This window comes from Palaemon carinicauda, chromosome 41 (assembly GCF_036898095.1).
Source record: "Palaemon carinicauda isolate YSFRI2023 chromosome 41, ASM3689809v2, whole genome shotgun sequence".
Classification (NCBI taxonomy): domain Eukaryota; kingdom Metazoa; phylum Arthropoda; class Malacostraca; order Decapoda; family Palaemonidae; genus Palaemon; species Palaemon carinicauda.
Window position 1 is genome coordinate 27724756 of NC_090765.1, and position 16147 is coordinate 27740902.

At 47.4% G+C, this 16147-nt stretch overlaps 1 protein-coding gene across 4 annotated transcripts in view; it reads right to left on the bottom strand.

Annotated features, from left to right (window-relative positions):
• Positions 1-16147, bottom strand: part of Mettl4 (Methyltransferase like 4) — a 187138-nt gene that overhangs the window by 59395 nt on the left and 111596 nt on the right. The window contains exon 1 of one of the 4 annotated variants that reach the window (XM_068364415.1): positions 13773-14002. The exons of the other annotated variants lie outside the window; for them this stretch is intronic. The gene's annotated coding sequence lies outside the window, so the exon portion shown is untranslated. Of the gene's footprint in view, positions 1-13772; positions 14003-16147 lie in introns of those variants that run through there. 4 annotated transcript variants of the gene reach the window in all.

Below are 16147 nucleotides of genomic sequence, written 5' to 3' on the forward strand. Positions count from 1 at the left end.
TTAGACAAGTCCTCGGAGCGCAATAGGATGCCCAGAGTTCCTAGCCAAAAATCCAACCACGAAGTGGCCTGCATGGCACACTTCGCGACCTTCTCCTGGCTCAGGATCTCCGCCGCCGAGAACGACACCTGCCGGGCAGAGCGCTTCTCAAGGGGAACTCCCTTCGCCAGCTCCTCCACGGTGTGATGGAGAGGAAGAGCGAGACTAGACTCACCCAAGATCTCAAAATACCTCCTCTGCTGAAGACGAGGAGGAGGGATGAGTTTGTTCCCGGCAGAGGAACGACTGGAGGAGGCAAGAATCGCGACCTGGGCGTTGGCCCTGGCTCTGGCACTCTTCAGACCCCGAGACCAGGGCAGAGCCGCACTGGACTTAGGGGCCTTCCGAATGTCGAACACTTCGTCCAAGATAGTGTCCTTGCCTTCTAGGGGGGCGATCACGGGGTCCATAAGCCCGTTGAGTTGCCTCATCAGGCTCAGGACCTGCCAGAAGGCATGTTCAGATTCCTGCTGATCTCCTCCTTGCGGGCTGGCAGCTAAGTCTCCTGTCCCCGGAATCTCTTCCTGGGGTGAAGCGTGGACATTCCCTCGAGGAGCCGCGGGTTCCTGGCGAATCCTCGAAGATGATTTCGGGATGGTCTTGGAGTCCTTGGATTCCCTCCTGGGAGGGATACAGGATCCCAACAAAGAGGTTCGGAGAGCCCCTTCCGCACGAGACGGTTCTCCTCCATGAAGAGAAGGCTCCCCCCTTGGTGCTGAGGGGAAGACTATCGCTTCACTGGACTCACCCGAGGACGGAAAAGCCTCGTCCACGGGAGAATGAGAAAACGCTCGAGCAGGAGAAGGGGCCTTCCCGACTGACCTCTTGGGAACCAACTTCGCTCTGGGGGAAGTCACCAAGAAGTCCACTCCTCTCTTCCTCTTCAGCATAGGAGAGGCAGCCGTTGGTTTGTTGCCCTGATCGGCGAGTGCTGGTTTCATTACCCTCACTAACGCCCGCATCAGAGGACCAAACCAAGTCTGTTGTTCCACGGACACAGAGTCCGAAATCCTCGCTAGAGGGAAAGGGATCGGGCGATCCTTCGGAGTGGACACCACTGGACCTGCCTGAAAAGAAGGGGGGGAAGAAAGACGCACTAACCTCTCTGCAGTGTCTTCCCTGTCCTACACAACAGTCCTGCGTTTAGATGGAGGCGATCCAGAGCTCTGTCTGGGAACACGCGTTCCTGCTGCTATCACTGGCTGTGAAATTCGCCGCGAACGATGGTCGCGCGGGCGCGCAGGCGAGCAGTCGCGCAGGCGAGTGATCGCGCGGGCGCGCAGGCGATTGGGCGCGAGGGCGTACAGGCGAACGAGCGTGATGGGCGAGTCGGCGAACGAATGCGTTGGTGCGATGGCGAGGGAACACGTTGCCGCGTGGGCGAGTGAGAGCGCTCCGAAGATCGCTGGCGACGTTAGTCAGGAGACCGTTAGCGTGAGGGAGAGCGATTGAGAGCAGGCGATCGGTGGTGCGATGGCAAACGCTGGTGCGTAGGCGAGCGATGGCGCGTTGTCGCATGGTGACGCGTTGGCGAGCGATAGCGCGTAGCACGCGCAGGTGAACGATCGCGCGAGGGCGAGCTAGCAGAGGGCGAACCATGTCCTTCCAGAATCTCTGGGGGACGACGCGTTGGAGACCGCGTGCGCGCAGGCGGTAAGTCACGCGGGCGATTCGGAGATCGCCGATGTTCAGTTGATCGCTGACGAGCAGGTGATTGTAGAATCGTCTGTGAACGCTGGCGAGCAAGTGATCGCTGGCGAGCAAGAGGGCGATGCATGAAATCCTGTGAAGGAACAGTTGGTGCGGCGCGTTCACGAACAGGAACAGGAACAGCGTGGGCGCGTGGGCGAACATGTGCTTTAGAAACACGCACTGGAGAACGCGGGCGATGTTGAGCAGGAACAAGCTGAGGATCGCGAGAGCGCTCAAGAGACTGATGGCGCGCAGGGTGCCCAACAGGGACTGCAGGATATTCAGAGACCACAGGGGAGCGCTGGCGAGCAAGAGGGCGATGATCCTCAGAAGAGTGCTGACGAACAGGAGAGCGCTGACGAACAGAAGAGCGCTGACGAGCAGGAGAACGCCTGTGCGCTAACCCTGCAGAAGGGCGAGCAGGGGACCCCTGGCGCGCTGAGCGCTCTTCAGGAACAACAGGATGAAGGATGTCCTCAGGAGAGCGCTGGCGAGAAGGAGGGCGAACATCAGGAGAGCGCCGGCGAACAGGTGAGCGCTGACGAGCAGGAGAGCATTGACGAGCAGGAGAGCGCATGTGCGCTAACGCTGCACGTGTAAGGGAAGAATCCCTTTGCCCTGAAGGGATCATTGCCCGTCGGGTGACGAGGTCCCCAGAAGGTGAAGTTCTAGCAGGAGCAGGAGACCGATCCCCAGAGAGGTCTAAAGCTGGAGCTGTAGGCTGAATACGACGAGGAGAGTCCCCTTTGGAAGAAGATCCAAAATGGCGCCTCTTAACACCCTTATAAGGGCATGGAAGGCCCTTGCGACGCAGCGGACGGTGAGCCTTACGGTGAAGGCGGCCACGAGGAAGATCATCAGGACCATCAGTCCTCCGAAGGGGAGTCTCAGTCAAGGCTCTGCCCTTAGAGGGAAGCTGGACAGCAGACGAGCCCGTAGGACTCCCTTCCCCCTTCGAAGGATGTACGGAAGGGGGAGGAGAGCCGTCAGCATCAACATCCTCAACTGCACCTGCAGAGCATTGCCTCGCCCCGTCGGAGGCCTCTGCCACCACGACGTCGACGATAGACAGAGGGTCTACCTCTGCTATCACCGCGACTGCTTAACGGCAGCCCCCAACTGGACAAGGTCAATCAGGGCAACCCTGGAGGGAAAGCCCTTAAGCCCCAGGGAAGCCCAAATCTGTAAAAGATCATCATTAGACAGTGAATTATCAATAACCTCCCCCGGAGGAGGAGGGGGAACCGCCCCGCTATGGGAGGCGACGCCCTCTCCCCCCACCCAAGGTCGGGAAACAGAACTAGGGCCTGCACTACCACTCGGCCGACTCTCCTTAGGAGCCGAACAAGGGGGAGCTTCGGAGGAGGTTTGGGCGACGAAAGAAGAGTCCCAAGAACCTTCCTCCTTCAAGGCAACCCCAGAAGGAGAACGGTCTCTCTTGGACTTCTTCTTACGCCGGCGGCCAAACCTCTCCCACTGGGAGGCAGACCACTCCCTGCACTCACTACACATATTTTCCTGGTCACACCGTCGGCCTCGACACTGCGGGCAAAGGGTGTGAGGATCCGTATCCGTGGCCGACATAAAGGTACCACAAGGGCGGCCGGCAATACCAGGGCACATACACATAGCAATAACAAAGGTGGTCAACTTCAAACACACACACACACGCTGTAGAGAAAAAGCAGAAAAAAGATTAAAGGCTGTCAACGAGGACGACGGACAGACACGTCTGTTCATCGCCGGAGCCAAAAGTGAAGTGAAGCAAATCACCGGTGTGTGTGTGGGGGGGGAGGGGTAGCAAGCTACCCTTCCCCTACCCCCCGCTAACTAGCGCGGGGGTAATTAACCCTCGTTAAAAACTATTGGCTCGTCATTTCAGCTACGCTAAAAGGTAAACCCAATGTAAATAGCGTGGTTTGTATTTCGGTTATGGAACAACTATAAATTACCTCATAATTTTGTGATTTGTTCCTACATGGATTCACACCCTCATGCTTTAATTGGCTGGTTTAAAATCCTGGGATATCATACACTCAGTACTTAGGAGGAGCAGGAGTATTTATTCCGATCTACCCCGATGACCTGACATTCTGGTGGTAAGGCTAGGATTCTGACGTTGACAGACGGTCATGAGAAATCTATAATATCTCAAATGCATGTCTTTAATGTAACACCGAAATAAAGTGATGGTTTAACCTTACTATCAAAATTCCCCTCATCAGGGGATGAGAGAAAAGCACTTCTATCTTAATCCAAAATAGAATAGTAATTTGGTATAGTAGCTTAGCTGCAGTAAGGTCGGATCCAGCGACACATTGGTTCAACATCTGTTCTCTCAGGAGGGAGGAGAAGAGGAAATAAAAAGGCCAGACATTCTTACTATCATCTTAGACTGACATTACAACTGCTATCTTAGAAAGGATGCTTCTTGTCCTGTGAGGGAGCTAGGTAAGCTACACCACCTGTTGAGCTGCTACTACAGGCCCTAAAGTAAACTTATCGAGTGACTTCGAAGTGCCTTCCGTAAATACTGGACTGTGAAGCATATCTGGTATTTCCAGACACTGGTATTCAGGGGTTGGCTCATTGATAAGTTCCTCCTAAAGGCTAACATGGCACCTACTCCTCTGATCTCGTGAGTATGAGCCAGCTCATTCGCTGCCTGGGTTTGTGCTTTGACAATCGTCACTCTAAGCCAAAAGGAGATGGTGTCTTTGGAGATCTTTATGTTCCTGCCAGAGCTGATGAAGAGGTTCTGTAGTCATGGTCTGAAGGGTTGAGTTTGCTTCAGTAGTGTCTTAGTGCCCTTAAAGGCAGGGCCACATTATCCATAAGGCTGATTAGGCTTAAGCCTAAGGGCCCAGTAAGAGCAAGAGCCTATGCAAAAATTTTCTTTTTTCTTTTAGTGTTAAATGTGAAACTATTAATTATTTAATTCAGTTGTAACTTCATGGTAATAAATTGCACAAAAATAGAGCGAGTAATGTGCCATGAGGGGCGTTGGGGGATCTTAAAGGGCCCAAAGAAGCTCGGAGCCTTGGGGTCCTGTTTATGGGTTAATACAGCACTGCTTACCGGGCAGTACTGTAAGTAAATCGTCCGGATTGTCAGTCGCTTCCCTAGGTGAGGAGACAGAGAAAGTTAGAATCTTGTTTCATTTATGACTGGATTTTAAGTTTTCCCCACAAACTCTGCAATGAAGAAGAGTGATACCTTTCTACAACCCTCTGAATGCCCAAGTAGATATGATAGGCCTTGCAGCTATCCTACTCTCTTTGTAGAAGCCTAACCCAATGAGAAGACTGTCTTAAGTCAACAGCTTGTTGAATGTCTGCCTTAGAGCATCGTAGAGGGGCCTTTTCAAAGACCGCAGAACTCTGGTCACGTTCCATGCTGGGGGTTTGAGATCTCTAAGAAGGAAAGACTGCTCAAAGCACTTCACGGGCACTGCTAACTCCCTAGATGAGAATAGGTCTATGCCTCTCAGTCTGAAGACTGCTTAACACTGAGCGATAGTCTTTCACCGCTGAGACTGAGAGGAGCTTCCCTCTATGTAGATATAAAGGGGAGTCTGCGATTAGTTGAATAGAGGTTCTGAGAGAAGTACCCACCTCTACATCACTAATCAACAGATAATGGCACATTTGGCCTGGTACACTGCCACAAAGACTTTTGAAGGTACAGTATGCGGACATCTGCACTGTGCATCATGAAAAATCGTTCCCTCTGAGGGAATGCTGGATAGCCTCCACCCGTGAAGTGACAGGGATGTCACAGAGTTGTTGTGCCTCTACAAGGGGGGTGCCAAAGCAAGCTGGGCAAAATGGGTAACTCAGGAAGAACCTCGGTCATAAGCCTTAGAAGGTCCAGGTACCATTCTGCTTGGGGTCACTGATGTCATCTTGAGGTTCATATAAACAGAACCCTGTTTACCACCTTTCGAATCAGACAAAGCAGCAGAAAAGCTTAGACATCTATGACATCCCAAAGATGTTGAAATGCATTCTCTAATGCTGCTGCCTAATCTGGAACTGGTGAGCAATAAATCGAGAGCTTCTAATTGAGTCGCATCACAAAGCGGTTGATCATTGGGAACACCACAAAGCTGAGATTTATTACCACTTGAGGATAAAGGAACCATTCTGACTTAACCGCTCGTCCCTGTTGACATAAGGTGTTGATGATCACATTCCTTTCTGGGTCCTTTGACTGGTCATTAATACTACATAGCGTCCTCTCTGGTTGCAGCTTATTTTTTTTCTTTGCTCACACATACACTGCATAGTATGGCCTAATTTTCACATATTCTTCTATTTCCTCATACACCTTAATTCTAATTTTGTTTTCATTTTCATTTTTTTACTTTTATTCTTCCGACTTGGTTCTTTTAGCCTCGCTTTTTGACTCGCTTTTACTTTCACTTTTCGCCGGCCTTTTCAAAAGGAACCTATCTAGGGATGTTTGCTTTTGTTTCCCCTTGAAAACATTACGAAAATGATGTACACAAGTGTCGTCACAAAAGGCTAACGCAAGACCACGCGCCAACTTGTCCGGGTGCCTCTTTTCCATAAAATCAGAAAACTCCTGCCACTTCCCTAACATGTCTCTGATTTCCTATTTTATAGCATCCTTCTACTTGAGGATGGTACATATTGTTGATGTACTCCTCTCATATTGGCGAGCCAGCTCAGTCACTCGTAAACCAATCTTGTGTTTTTCGATTATTTCATGCTTTATCTCGATTGTTATCATACGCTTTTTCTTCTCACTACCCTTGTTTGCACTTGCTTGCTTTGGACCCATTGCTTATTCACTTAATTCTGTACTGATTAATGCAAAAAAACATGTAAAAAATGCAAACACTATGACCAATGTTCGGAGATAACTTTACGCCACGGAGATCCGACGGGAAAGAGCGAGCGATGCTGTCCTCATGAGCAACCTCTCGCACACTCGGCCACCTAGCAGCTGCATAGGGAACCATCTCGTATCCTCGTATCTCAAATATGACAAATTCGTAGATAATTTCTATTTTTCCTAACTATACAAACTTTAGCTATTTAATAGGGGTATTACTTTCGCCGTAGCTGAAATGACGAGCCATTAATTTTTAACGAGGGTTAACTACCCACATCGCTAGTTAGCATGGGGTAAGGAGGGTAGCTTGCTACCGCTCCCCTTCACACACCTGTGATTGAGCTCACTTTGCTTGGAGGTAAGACTTCAAGGGGGATAGGGCTGGTGGATAAGTTTGCTTAAATAGCTAAGGTTTGTATAGTTAGGAAAAATACAAATTATCTACGAATTTGTAATTTGTTCCGTAACTGGAATACAAACCACGCTATTTAATAGGGGTGACTCACCCATTAGGAAGGGTGGACGTCCCAGCCAATCTGGCTTTTTGGCTTTACCCGAGGGCTCCTTATCTGAGTGTGTCAGCACTCAAGGAATAAGGAGTCCCTGCGCCTCGCTAAAACCTTGCTATGCAACGTTCGCGGCCTACGCAAGCTGTGTGTGAAGGTATGTAGAAGTGTGACTGTCCTGGTAAAGTTATTCCGAGTTCTTTAGATGGAAAAACTGTGCACCAGGACTTTCCCAATACCACCTCGTCAGGGTATCGGGACGCAACAGTATTAATCTTAATACTAGGTACACAAGGAAGCATGGTTTACCTGCAGTGGTTTGAAGTCACTTATGCAGAGAACCCAGGATGCTGCTTTCTCCAAGAGAGGGGATGATGAAGAAAAGAATAACGGCCAGTCAAACCTTTACATTCATGCAGACTAAAACCAGGTAACAATGCCCTCAACCTTCTGCTACTTGTCCAATAAGGAGCTTGAGGTTTTAAACCAGCTGTTGTGCAGCCACCACAGGACTGATAAAGAACGTATCAAGTCTCCTATGGGTCACGTCTTGCAGGTAGTGGGCTGTGAAGGTTGCCTGACGCTTCCACACCCCAGCTTGAAGAACCTGCGTCACTAACTAGTTTCTTTTGAATGCCAGGGACATAGCTACGCCCCAGACATCATGAGCTCTGGGGCGACGTGACGGAGGAGGGTCTGGATTCAGTGCATGGTCAATGACCCTGCTAATCTATGCTGAGATGGTGTTCTTGGTGACCCTCCTCTTGGTCCTTCCTGTGCTGACGAATAGTACAGGCACACGAGGACGGGCTGCGTCTGTTCTCTTAAGATACAGCCTCAAACTCCTCACTGGGCATAGTAAGAGATGGTCTGGGTCATCTGTTACTGTACGGAGACTAGAAATCCGGAAGGAGTTGAATCGAGGATCAAACTCCCGAGTTCTGAGTCTTAGCAATAAACTCATGAATGAAGCTGAATGTTACCTCTCCCCATCCCCTTGAATGGGCGATGTCGTATGCAAGACCAGGAAGTTCACTGACTCGTTGGGCCGAAGCCAAAGCTACCAGGAACATCGTCTTCCAAGCCAGGTGGCGATCTGTTGTCTGGCGTAATGGTTCATAGGGAGGTCTCTTAAGAGACCTGAGAACTCAAACCACATTCCATGGGGGAGGTCTCACTTCTGACTGGGGGCAAGTAAGTTCATAACTCCGTATGAGTAAAGAAAGTTCTAGCGATGAAGAAATGTCCATTCCTTTCAGTCTGAAGGCTAGGCTTAAGGCTAAGCGATAGCCTTTCACTGCCGAGACTGATAGGCGCATTTCTTCACGCAAATACACGAGGAACTCCGCTATTGTTGGAATAGTGGCATCAAGTGGAGAGATACCCCTTCCACGAGACCAACCACAAAAGACTTTCCACTTTGCCTGGTAGACTGCTGCTGATGACTCACGCAGGTATCCAGACATCCTGATCACAACTTGTTGCAAAAATCCTCTCTCAGAAAGGAGATGCTGGATAGTCTCCAGGCGTGAAGTCGTAGCGAAGCTACGGCTTTGTGGAAGATGTTGGCATGTGGTTGTTTGAGTAGATTGTGTCGTAGAGGGAGTTCTCTTGGAGGCTCCGTTAGGAGATGAAAGATTGAAAGATTGACCGATGTTCTGGTCTTGTTGAGTACCCTTCTCCTCAGACAGAACGGAGGAAAGGCGTAAACGTCGATGTTGTCCCACCGTTGTTGGAAAGCATCTTGCTAGAGAGCCTTGGGTCTGGGACTGGGGAACAGTACAGCGGGAGCCTGAAGTTCAGGGCCGTTGCGAAGAGATCCACAGTCAAAGAACCCCACAAAGTCAGGACTTTGTTGGCTACTAGATGATCTAAAGACCACTCGGTACTTGCTATCTGAGATGCTCTGCTCAGGTTGTCGGCGAGCACATTCCTTTTGTCCGGAATGAAGTGTGCCGATAGTGGTATCGAGTGGATTTTGGCCCATCTCAATATCTCTACTGCTAGATGGGATAGTTGCTGCGAAAAAGTACCCCCTTGCTTGTTGATGTAGGCCACTACTGTGGTGTTGTCACTCATCACCACTACTGAGTGGCTTGCCAGGAACTGTTGGAACTGTCGAAGGGCTAGAAAGACGGCCTTCATCTCTAGGAGATTTATGTGGAGGTACTTTTCTGACTCTGACCAGAGGCCTGAGGTCGTGTGGTGCAGCACGTGGACCCCCCACCCTTTTTTTGAAGCGTCTGAGAACAGCATCAAATCCGGGGGAGGACGAAAAAGTCCACTCCCTTTCGTAAATTCTCGTCTGTCACCCACCACTGGAGGTCTGCCAGTTCCGCAGGTCCCATGGGGATCTGGATGTCCAGGGAGTCGTGAGCTTGATTCCATCGGGACTTGAGTTGCCATTGGAGGGATCTCACCCTGAGGCGACTGTTGGGAACTAGACGGGCCAGCGATGAAAGGTGACCAAGGAGACGTAACCATGATTGGGCTGGAAGTTCTTCTCATATGAAAAAGGTCTCGCGACCTTTCTCAGCCTTGTTATCCTGTCGTTTGATGGGAAGGCTTTGTGGAGATTGGTGTCTATGATCATGCCTAAGTATACCAGTCTCTGAGTAGGAAGCAGAAAAGACTTCTTGAGATTTACCATGATCCCCAGATCCTGGCAAAGTCTCAGAAGTTTGTCTCATTGTTGAAACCGAGTCTGCTAGGATTAGCCAGTCGTCCAGATAACGGAGGAGACGGATGCCAATCCTGTGTGCCCAAGATGACACTAGGGTAAACAATCTGGTGAAGAATTGTGGTGCTGTGAAAAAATCGAAGCACAGATGTTATGAACGTGACGTGATATCCTAGACGGATCACAGAGATTGTCCAGGAATCGGCCCAGAGTTGCTTCCACCTGTCTGAGCAACTTTGTAGGCATGCCTCCCTGGTGGAGACGCAGGGGAATGCCTATCCTAGCGTTTGCGGCCTCGGCTGCTCCCTCTAGAATTTTTTCCTCCCCTGGAGGACTTTTTGCTTTTCTTGTCCTTGACAAGAAAGGGCTAAGACACCACTGTCTTCGCTGCTGTTTTCGTCGTCGTTGCGGTCTTGGTTGGACAGGACTGCTGGGGTGCTGGAGGTTTATAGGGCTTAGATGATAAAGCCCTATGGAGGAGGGAGTCTTGATGAGACTTCCTCCACCTCTCAGCAGCAAGTTCCACATCCTTAGGCTCAAACAGATGGGATCCCTCTAGAGAGGAATGTCTGAGCCTGTTTATCTCGACGCTAGGGACCTTCTGGTAGAACCTCTCAGACACTGCATCCTGATGTTTCAAGATGATGTTTGCCCACAAGTTCGAGACTTGGTGGGCAAGAAACTTGATCGTGCGAGTGCCTGAAAGTAGGAAGGTTTCCACAGCTTTCCTGGTACGTTCCTAGGAAAAATCCTCGGATCGTATCAGGATACCTAAGGTCCCTAACCAGATGTCCAGCAACGAAGTAGCTTGCATAGCATACTTGGTGACCTTTTCCTGATTAAGGATCTCGCTTGTCGAGAACAAGATCTGCCGGTTGGAGAGTCTCTCAAGAGGGACTCCCCTGGTTAGCTCTTCCAGAGTGGTGAAGAGGAAGACTGAACTGGGTTCCTCCAGGATCTTGAAGTACCTCCTCTGCTGTACGCGAGGAGATAGGAGGAGCTTGTTCGTGGTACCGGCATGGTTGGAGGAGGCAAACTCAGAGAGCTGTTGGGAGATCTTGTCCCTGGTACTCTTCACCCCTTGAGACCAGGGCAGGGCTGCACTGGTTTTTGAAAGTTTCTGAGTACCAAAGACGCGGTCTAAGACCATATCTTTGCCCTCTCGAGGAGGTATCTCTGGGTCCGAAAACCTATTGAGAACAATCATTAGAGTCAGAACCTGCCAGAATGCTTACTCTGACTCTTGCTGGTCTCCCCCTGATGTAGGACCTGCGGTAAAGTCTCATTCTATCCCCAAAGGCTCTTCTTGGGGTGAGTTGTGGACATTCCCTGAGTGGCTGACTGTCTCCATTCTAGCCCTAGTGCAGGACTTTGGCAGTGTTTTGGAGTCTTTAGATTCCTTCCGAGGAAGGAGGTAAGAATCCAACATCGATTGCGGGGAACTCTCCGCTTGAAGAGAGGTTTATTCCATTGGTGCGATGGAAGAGTCTCTCTCCTCGCGCAGTTCCCTTGGTGACGGGAGGTCTACGTCCGACAGGGATGGAGAGTTTCTCTGCGAAACAGGAGGACCTTGTCTCGATGATCTGCATGGAGTCAGCTTCGCCCTCGGGGAAGTGACCGCGTCAGAAACTCCTCTTTCCCTCTTTAAAGGGGTAGAGGAAGGCATGGTTCTGTGCCAAGGTCTAGGGCTATAGGTCGCTCTGATGAGCGATCAGACAGAACCGGCTTGAAAGCCTGTGTTACGGCTCTGACTAAGGCACTGAACCAGGGCTGCTGGCTGACGGATGCACTGTCTGACAGATCCCCTGAAGGGAAAGGGACCGAAGGTTCCCTACAAGGAGTCACTGTAATAGGTGGGTCCACCTTAGAAGGCAGTTTTGGGGTCCTGAACCCCTCTGCTTGAAAGTGTTTCCCTTCTCCCGCAGTGCGTGCTGGTATGCGCTTGCGGGGAGGGGAATGAGGCGATGGCGACCTTGCCAGATGACGCAGCTGTGCTCGTGCCTGTTGGTGAGCGCGCTCGCACGCGGGAGAATAGTGGCGCTCACGCGCGGGAGAATAGTGGCGCTCACGCGCGGGAGAATAGTGGCGCTCACGCGCGGGAGAATAGTGGCACTCGTGCGCGGGAGTGTGTTGGCGCGGGTGCGCGGGAGTGTGTTGGCGCGGGTGCGCGGTAGTGTGTTGGCGCAGGCGCGCGGGAGTGTGTTGGCGCGGGCGCGCGAGGGAGTGTTGGCGCGGGCGCGCGAGAGTGTTGGCGCGGGCGCACGAGGGAGTGTTGGCGCAGGCGCACGAAAGTGTGTTGGCGCGGGCGCGCGAGGGAGTGTTGGCGCGGGCACGCGAGGGAGTGTTGGCGCGCGCGCGCACATCTCAGTGTGCTCGCGCAGTAGATGGTTGGCACGCAGGTGAGGATGAATGTTCAGGCGTGCGTATGTGAGGGCGCCAATGTGGTTGTCGTCTCACCTACCGACTTGTGCTCAGGAAAATGATGGCGCAGCGCTGGCGATGAAGGGCGCACATATTGGCGCGCAGGAGAGCGCTAGAGCGTAGGAGAGCATTGGCGGGCAGGAGACCGCTGGCGTGTAGGAGAGTATTGGCGCGCATGAGAGTGCTGGCACGCAGGAGATGGTGGGCGCATTAACTACCCTGCCAAATTAATATTTCATTAAACAGCATTTACAGTACAGTACACCGATTACCTAGAAGACATAAATGTGACCTCTTACCATAATTGCTGAAACTTATGATAAAGACTCCAATATGTTAACCTGTGTAATGCTAAAGGAGTGACATGAGCAACCCTTATGGCGGATAGGGTGTGTTTGCATAGTTAGAATGTAGTGATTTTTTTATATTTTTTTCAGGGCTTATGGCAGTTTAGGTAAAGATGGAGGGAGGGGCAGAGGGTGTCAGGTGAGGACCCAACATCTTTGGTTAGGTTAGATGAGTCACGTTAAACCATGTTCCAAAAATCTTTTAGCACTCTGGGCATCTAGGTAAGAGGTCACATTAGGATTCAGGTGTATTTTTGAACGGTTTCACCAAAAGGAAGACCTCCTGCTTCGGTGGTATATATGCGCTATGTCAGACAAAACTCATATCTTAATCTCTATCTGCCCAAGCTATATGCAATGGTTGGCCGACAGTTCAACACCAGACTTGCTGCTTAGGTAAACAGAAGCATTCTATATTTTTAGGAATGAACCCACCTGTTTCCCCACATCCAATCCATGACTCAAACGCGACTTCTAGGCTGAGTGTGTTACTGACGATGATGCATGGAATGCATACGACACAGGGAATGCATCCTAGCTACTTTTTCGTGGACCATAAGTATTTTCTAAATTGTTAATAATATAATGTGATGTATGTAATTTTTCCAAAGGAAAATGTCATTTTTTAGTAATAAAGTTTTCCTCGTCCGTAACTTTAATAAATCCGGAAAAAATAATGCTAAAAAAAATTATAACACATAAGCTAAACACCTGGAAAATATGTTTCATGTATATGGGAAAAAACTAAAGCATATATATATTAAAAAATTATGATAATGCTCTACAAATTAACAACCAAAACCTAATGGTCACAGCATACAATAGGCCTATTCAGCTTATATCAAGTAGCCTTTTAAAATATACGAGTCTGAGTCATGTGCAAGAAACAAACCAATCATCCCCACCTCTGGGGGGTACCATTTGGACAATATTTTCAGTAAACTTTTACTGCATTACAGATTCTCATTTCGAACAGAAACTATATGTTTTCCTGTAGTAAATAACGTGATTTGACCAAATTTTACTTTCATTTCATACTTTCTCAGACTAAGCTAACATATGTTTAAGAGTAGGCCTACTGTTGGATATCATAAAACTGTACGCTTTGGCACTGACATGCCCTTGTTTCCATAGGGACCTATAGCAGGAAATACTAATTAGACAAAACTAATAAAATAGTAATAGATGAATACAATAGACTAAACCTGTCATGAGACCAAACCTTACCTTGAGCGATGCTATTTAGGCTAGCATAAGGTAGCCAGCAGAGACGATAAATATAAATTAAACTGTAACACAAGATTACACCCACGACGGTCTTTTCAATAATACAGCTACCGCTGATCTTGTCATTGACTTGTACGTAATATATACATAAAACAAAACAAAACAAATTCAAAAGCAGAGGTCAGGTTCAGGTTCCTGGTTCCTCGTTGCTCTCTCCACAACACTGTGATTCCTCGTTGCTCTCTCCACAACACTGTGATTGTGGCACACTACTAGAAGAGTACTCCGTGTAAAGAGCTGCAATCTGCAGAAAATTCATTATCATTATTTACCTCCTACACAGACTGTCCAGCTTGCATACTTTTACTTCTAACTTCCATTGCCTGTATAATATATCAGACATCTTTAGTTGGTGTTTCTAAATTCCCTAAAACTATGCCATTGCTTCTAAATTCTCTTAATTCATTATAGATAAAAATATCTTCCGTTGTATCATCTGCCTCACCACACAACACACTAAGCCTATCCTTATCATTACTATCTCTGTCATTTTCTTTTAATTCAATCATATTCAACCTTATTTTCATTACTATTAATGCTTCCTTAGGGTTAAGTTCTTCTATGTACTCACTTCAATTACTATTCACATATCATTTGACATTTTACTTTTTATTTCTTTTTTTGACTTCTTGCTTTTATACTTTCTTACTTCTTCCATTCTAATATCATTTATTGCATATTTCTATAATACTTTTCCCCACCATTCCCCATGTGGTTCCCTTATTTGGTCTTCCACTACCTCCTTAACTAGTTTGTCATCTGATATGAAAAAGCATCACTTCTTTATACTGTTCAAATATTCCTTAAATAATTTTGCACTGTATAACTTTCTTGTACTTTGATTTCTTTTATTACATCCATGTCTCGATATTTGCAAACATTGTAGGTACTACCAATGTCCCATAGATCTTTATTTTCACTAGCAATGCCACACCTACTCTGCTACTGTTATCCTACTTAATAACTTAGACTTCTCGTACCATGTATTCCTATTTTTGCTTCGACAGAGAAATTCTAAACTTTACAAAGTTTACAACGGTACATTAAAGAGTCATTTGTCAGAAATGCAGTTCAAATTCATTTGCTGTTTTTATTGGTAAAATAAATTTCTCTCTTGCTTAAATACTGCATTATACGAACAACGGATTATACATTATATTGTCTATCAAAAACCACGTTACGAATCCCAACGTACAGTACCTTAAATTGCTAATGAGACAGAAACACACACACACACACACACACACACACACACACACACACACACACACATATATATATATATATATATATATATATATATATATATATATATATATATATATATATATATATATGTGTGTGTGTGTGTGTGTGTGTGTGTGTGTGTGTGTGTGTGTGTGTGTGTGTGTGTGTGTGTGTTATAAATCCAAGAGGATCTCTGGAAAAGTTACCATTGTTAAGCTACATATGAAACCTATTTGGAATAATCAGGAATAAAGGGAAAAAAACAATGTGTTAATTGTAATTACAATCGCTGTATTCAAAACATGTCCAATTACCAGGAAAAAAAATACATGGTTGATATAGTGGGTCTGCTCCCAACAATGTACGTCAACGCCAATTTAAAGAGTAGGAAAGACATTCCCTCAAACATGATTATGTACTTTAATGATCATCGTTAACTATATGAGTCATATGTATTTAGATTATAGTGATTATATCTTACACAGTAATGATAAAGCTCTAGTGATATGGGGTTATTATCGGCGAGAACCTTCCAATCGGTGATTGGGGGTGATAATTAATAGTCTTGGTTTTAACTATATTTCGACCCTAGTTTGTATGATTGAAACAAGATCTTAATTGTTACATCGCATCGTATTTATGTAGAGAAAAATAAACGATTATTCATTATAGCAATATGGTTTTCAAAAATCATACACTTGGAATATATCCTCATGATACCTGGCATCAAGGTACCACTGACGAAAAAGATCATCTTAGAATTAAAACAAAGTTAAATAGTTGCAAATAAAGTGACTGCATAAAATTCCGGTATTATTAGTTGAATATTTCTTACAATGCAGAAACTACAATGATTTTCACAGATATTTAGAATATACCTCAAGGCTACTCTGAATGGCGAGTTTCTGTGAATGAGCCTATAAAATCGAGATTCGTAAACAGCAGATTAAGATCGATAATGCAGAAAATGTTTTCATCCTCCTCAGGTGAAATTGGTTTTTTAATTCCATCGATCTAAGTTGGTCGTCTCACTGCTCATGATGGTTTAACATATCTTTTCCATACAATATATCGTATCCTTAGGCAGA